Below are 15,478 nucleotides of genomic sequence, written 5' to 3'. Positions count from 1 at the left end.
AGTTTTTTGTCATGTGAATTTGTCACTTATTATGAGTAATAGGATAACTATATTTGGTATATGGGTTCCTTGCAACGTCTACATGCCCATCAGGCAGAGTTCACCTGACCTCGACCTCATTATATGGATCAGTGATCAAGGTTAAAGTTACGAGATTAGGTCCGTTTCTCAAATACTATAAGCAGTAGGTCAACTATATTTGGTGTATGGAATGATTGTAACAGGTACATGTCAGTCTTGCAGGTTTCATCTGACCTTGACTTCAATTTCATGGTTTATTGGTCAATGTTAAGTTTTTGTGTTTTGGTCTGTTTTTCAATTAGCACACGCAATAGGTCAACTATATTTGGTGTATAAAAAATGTAAGGTGTATATGTCTGTCTGACACGATTTATCTGACCTTATCCTCATTGTCATAGATCTTTAGAAATGTTAAGTTTCTGTAATGCTTCCAGTAAAACCTTTATCTTTAAGACTTTCAAAATAACAACATTGGCCAGTAAAGCAGGCGAGACATTTCAGCGTTTGCACTCTTGTTTAAAATAAGTTTTAAAAAAAGCTTCCTTTTTAAAAGCTGAAATACTCAACTGCATGGTTACCCTTATCGTGCTGACTATTTTAAATATGGCACAGGTTTGGAAAGTCAAACTTGTTGTGTTTCTAAATACTTTCAGTTGCTGACTTTGGTAATGTTGGTTTTGTATTTGGCCAGAAATACAACCACGCTTTTACTTCGAATGATAAAGCACTCGGGTTATTCAAGAAAAAGTTTAGGTTTTCGATTACGAGACAAACGCATGCGTCTGTGTTCTTGATATTCACACGAGAAAACAAGAGCAATAACAAGTGTCCATTAAGAGTAGTTGGTTCTTCAGATTGGTGCTTATGATTTTTCATGAAGAAAAGGGGGTAAAATAAGTAAGAAGTCAAAATTTGAACGAAATTAATATACTGAAGAATGGGTATAGGGTTAAGATGCTAATAATATTCTGAACGAATGATGAATCATTTTGATTGTGGCAATACAGTAGTAAAACATTATAATGTTGGGGGAAATTAAGCAATTATGTTTATATCTTGCGCCCATTGCCATTACATTTGCGCGTAAAAATCATTACATTTGTGCGCAGATTTCTATTACATTTGCACGATTCATTTTACAGGTAAAACAGGGAAACCAGATAATCCATTTCTTTACGGTCATAGGTTTACCATAACTGTTTTCAACACCTAAGTTAGATAAGGTACCACTCATCGAATTTATTTTTGGACGGACATTTTCGGTGGTCAGTATGTAAAGAAAATTGTAGGCGTGCTTGACCAATGTGGCGTTCGTAACAAGAAAATTAGGACATACAAGATAGATTTGTATACTATTCCCATCCCATCCGACCCAAATAACCTTCATATATACTACGTGTACTTCCTCAGTTCTACAATAATTGTGCATATTGAATTTTGATGCATATATATATATATATATATAACTAAAAATTTGCGAAAGCAAATTTACAGATCTAACATTGTTTGGCTGATGTTTAGACGAGTTGTATATATATATATATATATATATATATATACAAGTCTAAATTGAAAACAACGTTCTAACCTATGATTGTGTTGGATAAAAACCGCAATTTTTATACGTGTGCATGTCAAACAAATTTTTTGGTAGAGGGGTCTAAATACAACACAAACAACATTTTCCAAAAGACCAAAAAAAGTGAAAAGTATATTTTAACAAATCGCATTTGACTAACAGGTCGAACAACTGATGTTCTTAAACCCTGCTGACTGCCATTGACGATTGCCAAATAAATTGATCACGAGATGTAACATGGATCTTAATTATTAATTTAATACCAAACAGAAAACAATAAACTTGCGGAGAAAGTATACCGCAAACATGAGGTGCAAAAATGTGTACACCATATCCGGATTTAGACAAGTAATGTCTTTTCAGTGATGTTAGGGATCGAAACGGTATTAGGAAGGCCATATAATTTACCTCAATTTAGAATAGACTCTTGAATTTAAAAGAGTCGAAATAGGATGAACGGATCATATAAACCCGAAGGAAAATATAATACAAGCCCAAACTAAAAAATATAAACAAGTCTAAATTGAAAACAACGTTCAAACCTATGATTGTGTTGGATAAAAACCGCAATTTTTATACGTGTGCATGTAAAACAAATTTCTTGGTAGATGGGTCTAAATACAACACAAACAACATTTTCCAAAAGACCAAAAAAGTGAAAAGTATATTTTAACAAATCGCATTTGACTAACAGGTCGAACAACTGATGTTCTTAAACCCGGCTGACTATATATCTATATAGAAATGAAGAAATGTGGGGATAGCAAATGAGACAACTATCCTCCAGAGTTAAAAAATTATGGGCCACCGTACGGCCTATGACAATGAACAAACATTTCGTATTGTCGGCTATAAAAGGCCCCGACATGAAAAATGTGAAACAATTCAAACGAGAAAACTAACCTCCTCATTTATAACAAACTAATTTACGAAAAACCATATCTGACAACGACAACCACTGTACTACAGGTTCCTGGCTCGGAAGAGGTACACATATAATTTCAAAGGCAGGATTAACGTGTTCTATCGATATGGAAAGGAAATCCTTCGTTCATATATTTATATACCATTATATTTTTTGAGATGTGCGTTGACGCAACTTCACACCATGACTTAATTTATATTCAGTAAAATTATGAAACAGAATACAATATTCGCAATTAGATTAGAGAATGGAAACAGGCCTAAGGCCACCAATGGGTCGTCAACCCAGTGGGAAAATCTCAGACCTTGAGGTGGACTTCAGCTAGCCCCTTAATAATAATGTATTCTAGTTCTGCGAAATGAACGCCACATTAAAGTCCGAAACATACAAATGAACTAAAACTTAAAAAAAAACACTAACAAAAGATAGGTTCCTGACTTTATTGATTATGACACTTCTTACATGTACTAAAGAGCTCTAATACTTCCAAGTGTATTTCAACTATGCAACGGAGATCGTATGTTGGCTTATGGTGGTAAATCATTTTTTTAACATGTATATTGTTATCGACATATGACAACATGTTTTAATACATGCGAAATTCATATGAAAAATGCAACTGCAATGTTTTCGCAACGAATCGTACAGTATAAAAAAGTGTACAAATAACGAAGCTTACACAATTTGAAAATAAACCCATGTGACAAAATGCATTTTTTGGTTTCTAGACAACACAAAAAACTAAAGTCTTAACAAATTTAATAAGTCTCAACTATAATATTATTCAAAATGTATGTTTTAAAAGATATGAGTCACGGGAAACCTGAAATTTTTAAGTATAAAAAATAGTGAGCATGCTTTTATCAGTGGCAAGGGCGTGCGTATTTTGATATTTGCCTATAAAGAAATAAAATATTTAAAAAGCCTTGCAGTACGAGATAGGTGATACAGCAAAGAATATATTGACGCAAAATATCCGAAGAATAAATATTGGAATTTCCTTAAAATTATAAATTCTTCTCTGTCTGAACTCCGTGGTACACGGTGCGTTCGATTCGAACGCGTCAACGTCCGGATTCATTTGTATCGGGTTATACGGGGTGGTTAATATTCCTGAGCGATAGATTAGACACCACATATACAGCTTACTCTGTCTCATTTTTATACATATACCGCGAATTTGACTACAGCGGTCATCTCAAAACCAAAGTTTACGACAAACGAGATGATTTCAATTTTGAAATTATAAATTTTCCTAACCTTAGCAGCAAATTACCAACTACATCCGCGTATCCAGTATACATTTCTTAACTCATACGATTTTAAGGAGCTTGCAGCTGCTACTCAGAGTTTGTAAAAGATTATCAGTGTCTTTGCAAAAAAATAACGAACCAGGGCTTTGTGAAGAACGTCTCGTCCTTTTTTTTTAAAAGTTCATACGAATGTATCAAGACCTAATAGATAAATATTCATTGTCTACTTAAAAAATAATACAGAATAGTTTTCAGTTATAGATTCTAGGTGCTGACTCTGTGTAGAATTTTATCTACTTCACAGTTTTACTCTTTTTGTCTATGTACTATTATGCTCCATATGGTCGTATGACTCTTGACGTGTTTCGGTATATGTGCATCCAGATTTTAGGTTTTTGGCTTTTGGTGTTCCCTACGCGGGTGGTTACAGGGTGTTATTCGTACACATGAGTTTTTTATGGTGTTGTTTTCATTTTGTTTACCCTTGTATTTATATTTTATTTATTTTGTATTTTATACGGAAAGTGTATATGTCATTATGCTTTACTATACTGACTGTATTATCAACTACAAAAACCCTTTGTTGACGTCTTTGTTTGATTTAATTGTATGTGTGTTTGAACGTTAAATTCAGTTGTGTTGTATGTCTGTTATGTTTGTATACACAGTTTTGGCTGCTGGGTCATAGTAATGGCCCCGTTAACCAATTATGTATGTTGGGGTCGCTCACCCAATTTGGCAATATTACGGAACATTAAACAACTGACATACAAGTGGGCATTTTAGTTAGTTAGAAACCAGGTTTAATCCACCATTACTTAGGTAAATGCATGTGCCAAGTCATGAATATGACAGTTGCTTTCCTGCGGTGTTTTTAAAAAAAATACGATATGAACTTACATGTATATGCAGGACGGACAAACGGACTTATACTGTTATAAGGCAACTAGTTGGTGTGGTATTATCAAATAATCTGATCAAGATCCTATAAATATCTTTCACGATCCAATCGCAATACTTGACCACCGTTACCTATTCTTTCACGATAATTTTTTTCGATAAATTGAATAACAGCCGAGGAGACGGCGAATCAATTCATGAAAGAAAATTGATAAGATAAAAACAAAAGGAAAGGAACGGCGTTTTCATTGCCTTCTTCATCTAATTCATAGTCCAATTAGATCTTTAAGGTGGAATTCCCTCACTTTAAGTAGAAGACGCCTTTAGCTCGGTTTGAGCGGATTTCTATGCTTTATTTCTATAATTCTTGTACGGTACAACGGTAGAAAACCACTGCTGGGTTATATCAACAAATTACAAACTGGCAAATAAATCTAACAAATTATGTCAAAAATTGCCAGACAATCTCAATGTAACATACAAAAACAATCCAACAGTTAGACAATCACGGGGCACCTTAATTTATTTCTTAGATATCTTAGATACATATATTCTATTTTACAATTTCCAATAAAGCAGCAGTTCATGTTTCCCAGGGACAAAGCAAAAGGTGTGCTAGAACACGGAAGTCCATTTAGGATCACGAATTCGAGTTATAGAATTTAAAAATCGAGATCAGAGATTAAATCGTTATCATGAATTATATATTTCGTTATCAAGAATAATGACTCGTTATGACGGTTGAATTCGCTATAACATACTTTTGCAATTCGGGATAAAGGATTAAATTCGTTATCACAGGTTTTTATAATTCGTGATCACGGATTGATTTTGTTCAATATTAAAAAAGATTCGTTAACACGGATTTGAAAATATATACATGTGATAACGGATTTAATTCGTGAAGGAAGAATTACATAAATGTGATTACTACGGAAGCACATTTAGGACCTCCAGAAAATATAATTCGAATTCGATATCACGAATTTAAATTGTTATCACGAATTCTAGAATTCGTTATCACAGATTAAATTCGTTATCACGAATTTATGGAATTAGTTATAACAGTTTTTGAAATTCGTAATAACGGATTAAATTCGTTATCACAGTTTTTTGTAATTCGTGATAACGGATCAAAAACGTGATAACGAACTTTATAATTCGATATTACGGATTAAAATCGTTCTCACGAATTTGAGTAATTTGTTATCAAAGTTGTTTTTGTAATTCGTGATTACTGATTAAATTCGTTATCACAGATTATTGTAATTCGTGATAACGGTTTAAAATCGTTATAACAAATTGTATAATTTGTGATAACGGATTAAATTCGTTATAACAATTTCTACGAATTTGTGATAACGAATTTAATCCGTTATAACTATTTATGAAATTCATTATAACGATTTTAATCCGTAATTACGAATTACCAAAAAAATGTGATAACAATTTCTACAAATTCGTGATTACTAATTCAACGTATTCGTAATCATTGATTTAATCCGTGATCACGAATAACAAAAAAATTGAGGTAACTAATTCCTCAGATTGGTTATCGCAAATTAAATCCGTGATAACGAATTACAAAATAAGTAAGTATGATTTTAATCAGTGATTACGATTCAAATCAGTGATCACGGTTTTTTAATTCGTAATCAAGAGTTGAAATTATTTTTTTTTTCAAAATGGGCTTCCAATCTAGATGGGTTTACAAAATGTAACAGTTGAGAATATATCTCTGGTATTGGGTTGGTTATCTACGGAAGCCCATTTAGGACCTCCCGAATATATAATTCGAATTCGATATCACGAATTAAAAATGTTATCACGAATTCTAGAATTCGTTATTACGATTTTAATCCGTTATCTCGAATTACAAAAGATTGTGATAACGAATCTAATTCGTTATTACGAATTACAAAAACTGTTATAACTAATTCCGGAAATTCGTTATCACGAATTTAATCTGTTATAACGAATTCTTCAATTCGTGATAACGATTTAAATTCGTGTTTTCGAATTCGAATATATATTTTTGGGAGGTCCTTAATGGGCTTCCGTAATTATCTGAATCCGTTTTGTGATATTCAACAATTTATCACCTGAGGTGTAATGGGCATTAAAATCGGGGCTATACTTTAAGGCGCAATGCATAGGTCTTGACATGGTAAGCAAGTATACTTATTGTTTTGTGGTCTCCATTAGTCGAAGGGGGACTTTAAAAAGAATAAGCGAATAACTAAACAGTAATAATGTGTTTGGATATTAGCAATAAGTTCTCTTCACTCATGCTTGGAAGAAAAACTCCAATGAAACTGGAATTTTTTGGCAACTTTTGAGTAATTATCGTCATAATGAATAAATAAGACATAGTTAAAATTCTTTAAAATAATATATATATATATAGTAAAGCTATTATATGTATTTTCTTTCGGATACAAATTAATTCATTTTGGCTAGCGTCGTCCGCGGATTTTATAAAAGTCAAGAACATGTAAAAAGGTAGGGCCGATTACCCCTCAATTTATTTCACACCAGGACCATTTTCAAAAAGTCTATCAATCTTTACTTCGATTCATGGTACCACAGCTCAAGTGGAATAAAGATATGAAAAACAAATATAGACTCTGTTAGGGAAACAAGTATTGGGGAAATTGGCTCTATTCTACCCATTCATAATTTTGCATCAAAATGCCTTCAACAGCAACATATAGCACTATATATTATTTTGATTTTAAGGGAATATGTAAAACTGTGACACAATGTATTACGTCATCTTAAATTTTCAATTTCCAGACAAATGTTAGTGTTTGACTCAATGAGTGAAATAAATTCTTGGGAAATTGGCCTCCCCCTACTCCCCTCTACCAAAAGGAGAAAAGGGTGCATACTCAAGGCTCATGTACCTCTAGCGTCTGTGCTTTTGGTTATTTCTGTGGTTGACACCTAAGTTTACCTAACCAAATCATGCATTTCTGCTCAAAATATCAAAAAGAAATTTTACAGAAATTATCTTCGATGACTTTACATTCACATAAAAGCAAAAAAAGGGGGGAAAATTCAAAGGAAAGGCAAAAAAAAAAATTAAGAAAAATATACTGAAATTAAAGGGAACTATATTTGTGGACAACGAAAATTGAGGGAAGATAACTGTGTACCCGGACCAATATACGTACATATTCGATTTGAACGGTATGATTTTGAAAAAGAACGGATATTGAGCAAATATAGCTATTGTGGATTTTCTGTGTTTTTTCTCTTTCTTTCATAATACTTATTATATGTATACATTTCTCTTTCAATTCTATAAATCGAAAAAGAAAATAAAAATCGGCAATCCATATTTACATCCGAATCAATTGCTTCTTCGGTAATATGATTATTAATATTTAGTAGTACGAGTTTTCGATGGAAGATCGCACCGCTTGCCAATAGCCATTAACTCGTTTTTTGGAATGTTATTTTCAGACTCTACATTTTATCATCCCAATAGTAATTAAGCTACGGAGAGGACATTGTAACTGGACTATCTGTCCATCCGTAACGCGGTCAAAACACACTTGTGAACATTGTAGAGGTTGCGTTTCTCAACAGATCTTCACTATACTTGTTGTACGTATTGAATAAAATTGACTGTTTTAAGTTGTTCCTTTGTTATTGATACATTTTCTCCGTTCCCGGGCATAACTGTTATGAAAAACACGTCTACAAAATGTAGTGTCTTGTCAGAAGCTAGAACTTGCTTACCCTGTCGGAGCATTTGTGTTAATCCCAGATTAACGGAGTCAGTTTTTTTCTATTCAAGCTTTGGTTTTCTTTGAGAAAATTACCCTTTTTCACTTGTCCCCGGATTTGTTTAATTTTGTTTCTTGATTTTCCCCTTTTGTTGATCTACGCTTCGGGTTTTTACTCTTATCTAGTTTTACTATGCGTCCCAATGATTATGTTCTTTTTTATTTCACCTCTGATCAAACATAGGGGGGTGTTTTGGATCCAATTATATCAGTAAAACCCCCGCCGCATTTGTTATGCGCCTGTTCCAACCCCGGAATATGTTGGTCAATAGCATATTATTTTCTCGGAATAATTCTTATTTTGCAATACTATGCTGCGGCATTAGATTTTATCTCTTTTTTTGTCGGGGCCGATCAGATCTCGCTGCTTGGTAATGACTACCCGACATAATTGAAGATCACGCGGTAACTCTGAATGTTTTTTTATGTGTTGCATTTTGTGATTTTATGCTTTATTTTTGTCGTGTCCATTGCCCGTGTCTGCTTTTTCTCAATATTGTCAAGTATGTTTTGTATTGGAATTAAAAACAAAATATAATCAAAATATGAAATAGGACTTTCGCTTTATCTAAAAAGTAAAATCACAAAAATACTGAACTCCGAGGAAAATTCAAAAAGGAAAGTTTTGTACAATTTGTAACTGAATACAGATTTAAATTGAACATAGCATGAAGTGAATTAAAAAAACTACCAAGTATAAAGTACATTACGAAGGAATCTGAGGCCAAATATAAAGGACTTTGTATAGACTTTTGCCGCCCTTGTCAATAGATATAAAACAATTGTCTGTTTAAATATGCACTACTTAGTTGGTGGTCCCTCAATTCTCCCTCTTTTTAAGCCATTTTCTCTATTCTTTATTTAAATTGCCCATTATTCTCTTTTCTTTACAAATAAGCACCCATTGTGCTATATTCTGTCTATTCTGTTAACCCTATCCCGACCCTCATTCATAACTAATTCAAACTAAAATTAAAGAATTTAAATCAGTAAATGGTTTACAACCAAAACAAGAAAAATATCGTTGTGGTAAATACATATAGGGGAAAAAATCCTTTCAATTCAGTTACTGGTAAATATTGTATAAAACCATTAATTACTACTTTGAGACGACCACTTACATCTTACCTGTCGTAGTCGTTGTCAACTGTAGGTGTACACAATTGTTGAAAAGGTGTATTAGACGTGTAAGGAAAGGAATGTAAATACTGCGCAATACCAATTCAAGTGGGGACTTTCTCAAAATGCAATTGCATTGAAAAGTATCCCGGAGTAGTATAGTTTAACTTTGTGGTGTGTTTGATATGAAGCGAACGGTTAACGTCGAATCCAATGTTTTTAAGACGTGCATTGGCCTTACATAGATCTTCACACATTCATTTGTATTTGTTTGATTTGGGAGTGCAAAATAAATTCACAAAAAATGTATTTAAGGGTCAAGAATGGGAATGGCGGATTTTACAACCACACGTCCAAATATATACATTAAATAATATGAGTAGAATATGTAAGGTTGTCTTGCTGCGCATCGTTTTAATGTCCAAGAAAACAACTTTCCACGAGCCGTATGTGATTCGTATTGTCTACTACTATCTGGGTATGAATGCAATGCATGGACAGAAGAACGGACGGATGGACCCATCCAACCATCACTATATACCGTCCAATTAAGAAAGCAGAGAGTATAGTGAATATTAGGTAGAATAAAATGAAGGAAATCGAGAAAAAAAAATGCCAGACATACAATTTAGCAAGCTTTGCAAGAGGTAAAAACGAATATTCAATTTTCAAAATATCCTTCTGACCCAAAGATAATAAGATTAACTTCTCCATATGAAACTTTAACGCCACTTTCAACAATATCTCAATTTAATCGTGGTGTTCTTTTTTGTTGGTGGAGGAAACCGTGATACCGAAACGTAAATTTAACATGCTTGAATAATGCCCAAAACTTAATTTACACAAAGCTTTTTAAACTTAATTCGATAACTCTTCTGTCCGAAAAACTAACTGACAAAAGTTGATAGAAAGAAAATGTCAGTATAAATGTGAATAAGAATAATTAATTCACACATTTTAACGGGTTTTTTTTAGGTTTTGTTCCTTTTCAGCATTACATTAAATTGCCAGAGTGAACTTCCTAGATAAAATAAAAAGATAAAGAGTATCAAATTGAAATAGCTTTTGTTTCATTCTTTTATTTTCTTTAATTGTCAAGTACACAAATTGCTAGATGTTTTTATTAGCATTTTAAGCTACACATTTCTCTAATCTAGAAAATAATATAAATTAAGGAGATGTGGTATGACTGCCAAAGTAGACAACTATCTACCAGAGACCAAATGACGCAAATGTTTGCAACCATTGGTCACCGTATGCCCCCCCCCCCCCCCCCCAAAAAAAAAAAAAAAGAACCCATCCCGTATAAATGCTACGAAAGGTATATCTTAAATAAATTTCAAATAAACGAACATTTTGAACAAAGATTGGCGTAGTGTAAAAAATCGGATTCGGATGTATTTTGAATGCAGTGTTTTTTTATTCATTTATTTTGATCACTTTGCAGATTTTCCTTGTAGTCGTTCAACAACATAGTAAGAAATGGGGGAACAACGATCTTAAACTTATTCGATCATTACTATGAACCAAGTCAATTTTATGATTATATTAATAATGATTGTTTTGTTTTGCTGGATCCTCCTCGGTGTAAATTGTTATTACTTAATTGTATAAAAATCATCTCAGCATTATGATCCATTATCAAACAAACCCATACAGGTAACTATAATGAATGACTACCTGGGCTTTTTGAGATAGTCCCCACAATAGCCTGTAGTGGTATTGGTATTTCACATCAGCGTCAAAATCGTATTGACTTTCCTAACACGTCTAATAGACATTTTCGAAAACTTATCGACACTGACGCTTACACCTATGCCTAGGACTACAGGTAACCGTTTTAGGTGGGGTCATCTCAAGGTGTAAAATGAGCACAGGCATTTATAAAAAAATATATACATAATTTACACTTTAATTAAAGGGGCACTAGCTGTCAAATTCATGTTCACCGATTTGACTAAAATTCTCATATTTGATTTATAAAATGTAAAACATTTATCCAAACTATTAAAAGTCTAAAATAAACAGTTAACATGACATGGGTATGATAACACGTAGCTTCGTTTCGTGTGTATTTTAGTCTAAACGCCATCTAATTAACTATCGAGTTGTCCCCCAAAACAATTCACGTGTTATCCATCTCTAGCTAAGGGGTTAAATTAAAGTTCACATGAATACGGATTCAATGAGGTCTAATTATTCACTTGCAAGTGAATAATTCATCATCAATGTTTCTTAGCTTATTTTGACAAAATTGAACCATACTGGCGGCTAAAATCGAATAATTATTTCACTATTTCACTTTCATTAATGATTGAACAAAAAAAAAAATCATATATTAGATTTTTTATGTATCTCGTAGCTAGTGCCCCTTTAAATACTGTATAAAAAATATTTTCAATGATTTGTTGATTTATTGGCTCTGCTTAGAAGCTGAGAATTGACCGATCTTCATATTATATTTTCTAAAAAATGGGAAGGCTTTGTGTAAATTAGTAGAATTTTCCACAGAAAGTCAGGATTCTACTTCGTCAAAATGATCTCTCATTAACGCCGATAATTTTTTCAATCGTGAAAATGGAAGCCATTGTAGAGATGACCCGCGCTGTCAACTTAGCTCTTGAAAACCGATAAATTTATCCACTTGGCATAATAACGATCCTTACATGACAGTTGTGTTAAAAAAACAAATGTATCTACTAGCTATAAAGCATCTTATGTACTTTTAGGACTTTAGAAACTATTGTTTGGTTGGTTGTCAGGGGGACATTTTGAAAGTAAATAAAAACATTAAAAAAATTTTATTTAAGTATTATGTGGAAGGGCAGACTAAACATTTGCAGAGGTTGAAGAATAATTAACCTAGATTACACACACAAAAATGTTTTTTTTTCAGTTATGCATTTTTAAGATCCACTTATAAAGTCATGGACTTTTTGTATAAATCTAAGGAGGAGTTAGTGAACAACATTTGTCCCACTTTTTTTTTTATACATTTCATAAATAGAATAATTAATATGCCTTAAGTTTTCACTAAAAAATGATTGAACGAAAGTAAAACAAAATACATCTAAGAAATACACTTCCAGTTTTAACATTTGAAAGGTATTTCACTTGACCCATATATTTCCTGTTTTGGTACTGTGATTGTGTAATGTTATTATATCAAAATGTAGCCTAAATCTATAAATGGATCTGAAGCGAGACTGATGTATCAATATTTTTGCTTTATACGTATTCAGGACAAAACAGTCAACTCAAAAACCGCTTGGACGTAAAAAGGTGTACCCGATTTTCTCTTTTGATAAGATGAATACCCATTTTGGTTATTTTACCCCAAAAAATACATGAAATGTAATTTACTGCTTGAAAAAGACCAATCAGTATAATTCGACAATTAGAAGAAAACAGTTGGAATATCACAAATCATCACTTAAAGAATTCAAAAACTGATGAGAGCACTTTGTGTTTTTAGCTCAGATTTTGAATAAACAATTATAGAAAACCAACTAACGAATAATTATAGAAAACCAACTAATGAATAATGAAGTATATTTTTTTCTACCTCTGCTGAGTCAAACAAAGTTTTACGAGGGAGGTTTTTTTCTTCTATGGGATATCCATCCTATTTGCAGGGTCGCCATATTAAAAATATATGCGTTTATTTTTAAATATAATTTACCTCGTTAATATAGTTATAAAATGTTAAATTGAATTCATTTAGTATATTTTTCCATTTTGATACGGTCCCTCTATTTTTATAGTCAGTGTAGGTATCGGTGTCGGTATAAGTGTCCGTGAAGATGACTTTTCGAAAATGTCTATTAAGATTGTTTATATCTTTTTCATTCATTGGCTTTATCTCCGTTTAAAAACTATTTATCTGATAACCGATGTGTACATGTATTATGATACTTCAACGGCCGGGCTAGTTTTCTTATCATTTAAGTAGTAACCTACCTTGTTAATGGGATATAGTAATGAAATATTTACATTTTAACCATCTTTATAGTATATTTCATTGTATAATCTAAATTTGTAATCCATTTGATATTCAAATATTACAATTGTATTTCTTTTTATAGATAAACGCAAGAATATTATAAAGTCTTTGTTTTACAAATAACCTTATTTCAATTCATAAGTCAGGCGGTCTATTTTGTCTACGTTAAATATAATACTCAAAAAAGGAGATAAAGCGATAATAAAACGCATTACGTGGACATGATACATCATTCTCGACGACTATGAAATGGAAACTTTGTTCATATTCAAACGAGAAATACCCAAGCTAAATACATTAATTGAAGCCAAATGTCGTTTTTCGTTTTTGATAATTGATATCGAAAACAAAAAACGAAAACACTTCCGTTTTTCATTTTTTGTTTGAAGATATCGAAAACAAAAAACGAAAACACTTTTTTTGTTTGTTTTGGTTTTTGAGAAATCAAAAATGAAAAACATAAACACTTTCGTTTTCCGTTTTTTGTTTTTGATATCTCAAAACGAAAAACGAATGGACGCAAAAATACACGAACCAATCAGGCGGTATATGCATTTACCGAAACATGCATGCACACATTATATTGATAATTGCAAAAATGATAATGTGACAAAACTTAAGATATTATTAAAGTAAACTATGAAAAATAAATCACTTTCTAAATTTTATAAGTTCGTAAGCGCTATAAAATACCCCCATGACAAAAAGTGAAATAATTCAAGAGATAATCAAAAGCCTGATTTATTTGCAACAATTAAAAAAATCAACTGCCGACAGAACTTAACTCAAGTAAAACTTATTTCAAATCTGTTACTAACGGTTATATATAAATACCTGCTTTTGAAGTCCTCAAGTTCTACACATAATATACGTCCTGAAATATGATCATTGCGCACACATCTAAAACAAGCTCCTGAAAATAATTACTTTACGTCTATCATTTACATCATCATCTTTAAATATATACGACTTAAAACTTTAAAATCTCAATAGAGAAAAAATGCATATTGATATTCTTTTAAACTATTTGTGACAAAACTAGTAAGAGGATGTACAAAAGTACGAATGTATAGATATGTGGGCATACATATTCAGGAAATAATTTACACATGTGACAATCAATTGAAAAAAAGCAAAGTATGTACATAACTGTATAAGTGTACTTAAGGAAATGAGAGATAATTAAAATTTCTTCACCACTATAATTTTTACAAATAAAATTGAAACAAATCCGGAAAATGCTTATACATGCGGAATATATACTTTGTACTTTTTAAAAATAGTTTTATAAACACATCATGTTTAATTCGGAGGTTTTATTCGGATATTTGAACCTTTACCTTAGGTCTAATCTACACGGTTACTTATTTCTTGTAATTTTTAAAATTCTTGTTTTATTCTTTTCCAATAACATTATTTGATACTATCAAATTTGCTCGATGAATAGTTAACAAAATTATCAATTATATATATATATATCTCGACCTTGTGACCATTTTGTGACATATATTGGTCATGAAACTTCCTCTGTAAAACATTTAAAAAAATAAACCATTGATTTTTTCTTCCTGCAATGTATTTCTCCCCATTTTTGAAACTTAATAAAATACATATTCATTTTTCAAGGATATCATTATTTTAATAACAACATTTTTAATCTATAATGTTTTTAACAGCTAACAGAACTTTTTCACTTAGGAAATACAAACTGCTTTTAAAAATATTCACATAGATATGAAAAAGTAAAAAAAATATATTAAAGAAAAGAAAAATAACTACAAAAAGATGAAAATAAAACACACACTTACACATTAGAAAATCAGTAAGTAAAAGAAATAAAAACTATCTTTACCTTTCGAAATTTATCATTGTCCTCTGCACTTA

General features: G+C 31.8%; 1 protein-coding gene across 1 annotated transcript in view; it reads right to left on the bottom strand.

The window, feature by feature from the left end:
- LOC127703265 (beta-1,3-galactosyltransferase brn-like) overlaps window positions 1–14,570 on the bottom strand; it is a 34,792-nt gene extending 20,222 nt beyond the window's left edge. Inside the window, exon 1 of the mRNA XM_052207783.1 lies at window positions 14,429–14,570. The gene's annotated coding sequence lies outside the window, so the exon portion shown is untranslated. The remainder of the gene's footprint in view (window positions 1–14,428) is intronic.
- Window positions 14,571–15,478: the final 908 nt, after the last annotated feature.

Source organism: Mytilus californianus, unplaced genomic scaffold (assembly GCF_021869535.1).
Source record: "Mytilus californianus isolate M0D057914Y unplaced genomic scaffold, xbMytCali1.0.p SCAF_5, whole genome shotgun sequence".
NCBI lineage: Eukaryota > Metazoa > Mollusca > Bivalvia > Mytilida > Mytilidae > Mytilus > Mytilus californianus.
This window is presented reverse-complemented; position numbering and strand designations above follow the sequence as displayed.